Source organism: Oryzias melastigma, unplaced genomic scaffold, assembly GCF_002922805.2.
Source record: "Oryzias melastigma strain HK-1 unplaced genomic scaffold, ASM292280v2 sc02039, whole genome shotgun sequence".
Lineage (NCBI taxonomy): Eukaryota > Metazoa > Chordata > Actinopteri > Beloniformes > Adrianichthyidae > Oryzias > Oryzias melastigma.
This window is the reverse complement of record NW_023418617.1, coordinates 1-3273: the sequence shown is the minus strand read 5'-3', so window position 1 is coordinate 3273 and position 3273 is coordinate 1. Positions and strand designations below refer to the sequence as shown.

General features: G+C 39.1%; 1 long non-coding RNA gene across 1 annotated transcript; it reads right to left on the bottom strand.

Moving 5' to 3' along the window:
* Nucleotides 1-21: 21 nt before the first annotated feature.
* LOC112141636 lies at nt 22-1003 on the bottom strand. The gene is made up of 2 exons (XR_004947597.1): nt 908-1003; nt 22-669 (listed from the first exon to the last, which is right to left on the bottom strand). It is a non-coding gene; the product is annotated as an uncharacterized LOC112141636 (long non-coding RNA).
* Between the last annotated feature and the right edge of the window lie 2270 nt (nt 1004-3273).

The window sequence follows — 3273 nt, the reverse complement described above, 5'->3', positions numbered from 1 at the left end:
TTTATGCATGTGTCAATTGTATTTTTTTTTTATTTTGTAATTTTTGCACATATGCACAAAATGTATTATATGAGTTACAAATGTAGAATTAAGCACGCAAAAATCGCATTTAATCTATTTTCTCTCCACAGTACAGTGAATAGAAGAGAAATGCACTGATGCTGTTGTGCAATGATTAACTCTCATCGTTGGTTGTGAACACTCCTTCCAGTAATGTGAGAGTCCCGGTTCTCTCCTCTGGATTCCACCATGAACTGGGCAACCTCGATGTTCTCACCACCCTTGTCAGAGCGCACACGTGATGGCAGACCATATTTGTTGACTGCACCAATGAAGGCCTCCAACATTGTAGCTGCTCGGTTGTTTGTTGCAGCAGACAGATAAACAATTAAACGGCTAAAACCATCAATGCCACCATGGACAAGAAACCTCCAGCTGTTGGTGTAAAAACAAAAATGACAAGTTGTGGGAAAGTGAAATGAGTCACTAGTGCATGTATGTAAAAATTCTGAAAAAAATACTGTATTAATTTGTGGTTTCCATCAATGTGCCACATTGCATTTGGTGCAGGAACAGAATATTGCCTCCGCCTTAGTGTGCGATTGGCTAACGCTCGCACTCCAGTCCCAATCGGGTCCATTCTTCTTAAGGAGTCCCGTACTCTTGTTGCTTAAAAAAAAAAAAAGAATTCAAAAATGCTGAATCTTAAAGACAAACTACATTAAACATGAAAACCCTTTCCAAAAGCCATTTTTTTCTAATTTAATCTCATCTTTTAATAATCCATAATACACTAACCATTTGTGTTTGAAGAGAAGTATACAAATACATTTCATTCTTATTATTCAGATACAGAGAGACTGCATTTGCCACATTTCTATAAGAATCCACTTAATATCAAACTTACTCTGCACCAGCAGTCTTCTGGCTCGAAGGAAGGATTTCATCATTCTGTATCCTGTATTTGGGTGACTGTTGGATTTCTCCAATGACTGCATCCAGCTCTTCTTGGGTCAGTGCTGAATACATGTCAGACTTTCTAAGTAAAGAAAAGAAAAAAAAAAGTCTGATGAGAATCTGGGAAATACAGATTATTTATTCTGATATCCATATTGGTGTAATTATTTCCTCCATCTGTAATTGTTATTTGTTGCTTCAATTTAAAACATGGAGATCTACATTATTCCGAGCCCCCATGAGCCTTTGCTTGAATTATGGGTGATACTTCCTGTAGACGCCGGAACTAGCATTTATTTACATTTCAACTGTAGAGCCGACGGCTTAATTCCTCTTGTTTTGGATCTATAACTACATATAAATGTGGGAACACCAGCTGTCATGTCTTAAAAGAGGCGACGTAACAACTGATAAAATTGAGGGATGGGAGGATGACCTTAAAAAATGGCCAAACATTACATAGTTTTAACATAGACGGTTTTGTTCACCGGTGCATGCAAACTTTAGAAGCGTGTTTTACTTAATCACTCGAAAGTCTCTCGCAGCATGTAAACACAAGCACGTGAAGCGGCAATAAGGTTACAATTTATCAGCACTGTGTGCTAACTCTTAGGGATTCCCACATGAAGGAGAGAAGGGAACTTAGGTTCAAAAGGAACTTATCAATGTGTAGAACACAAAGTTAATCAAAATAAAATCGTGGACGGAGTACAACAAACTATCTTTGAATCTAGACAAATCTAAAGTCAAATCAAACTCTACTGACCTTAGTTAATTATCACAAAAAAGGAGTGAACCAAAAGTGTGCTTTATCTTAGTTTTCTATTTTCTAATCAATGTATTTAATTCTTTCTGTAATGAGTTTGAAATAACTGCGTGTTCTGTCTTGTATTCTTCAATCTGTGCTTGAACTAATCAATCAATCAAAACAGAGGAATTGCACCATGCTGTTGGCAAATCCCCCAATCGAGGTCCTTCCCCAGTCATGTTGATACATGAATAAGTACTAAAAGCAACCCTTTTTGAAAATAGTGGCTTCTTAGCATCTGCAGGAGCTAGAGGAAAAACTGAATCCCATCCAGTGCAATTTTCCCCAGGGTTAGTTTTATTCTTCACGCCAGTTAAACATCGGGGAGGAATAACTAAGGCAGGAATGACTTTAAGCAATGGCCTGGGACCCGAACACACAACACAGTCCTGTCTAGTAACTTTTGGCGCTTGCTCAACCAATAACAACCAGTTATTATTTTCACCTGAAATTCCCATAATTACTTTAAACTAGTCATCAGGGGTGTATGGTTTGTTGTTTTTTTGTTTTTTATTTTTTACTGGGCACCACTAAATATTTTGTTTTTTTGTTTGTTTGTTTTTTTACCACCTGTTTTATCCTCGTTTTCTTCCGTGGTGTTTGAACAGAGGTAAAATTTTACACATGGGTATTCTCCTGATTTATACACACAAAGACTTAACCTGGAACAAGGTGGACCTTGGTCAGTTTTACTATATAAGAAAGGTTTCTGATCTAATAGGAGGCTGCTTGTATTTAAAGTCAGTACTAGGGATGGAATCTGTCCTGCTGTCTGAATACTCATAGGTAGTCTCTGTTCCCATNTCATCCTCGTTTTCTTCCATGGTGTTTGAACACAGGTAAAATTTTACACATGGGTCTTCTCCTGATTTATACACACAAAGACTTAACCCGGAACAAGGTGGACCTTGGTCAGTTTTACTATATAAGAAAGGTTTCTGATCTAACAGGATGCTGCTTGCATCTAAGGTCAGTACTAGGGATGGAATCTTTCCTGCTGTCTGAATACTCATAGGTAGTCTCTGTTCCCATTTTCTTGAGGCTGGAGTCCACCCATAAGAGGAAGGGTCCCATGATGGCTCAGATGTGGCGAATGTGTCACCCCAACTAATGGAACTCCAGATAACCAACGTCATTTAGAATTCATAACCTATCCAATCAGAGGCTTTGCACCCTCTTACTTTAATAAATGAAAGTGGAATTATAATGGTCGCAATAACTATTGTAACAAACATAGGGCTCATTTGTTATAACCTTGCTGTTTTCCTGGCAGGAGTTCTGCATGTCAGTGACAGAGGGACGTACGTAGAACGGGCTGTAAACTGTTCCCCCATGTATGCCACCTGTAAATCTGCGTTTTCGGCTTAGGGGAGCTGGTGCTGTTGGTAGGTCATCAGTATTTGCGTGGTCGGTCGTAAGGGTACGTGGGAGGCCTGCGTAGGGATCCCAGAAGTACCAGAAATAGAGAGCAGTGAGAACGGCCACTGTATAAAGCAGGGCACACCCCA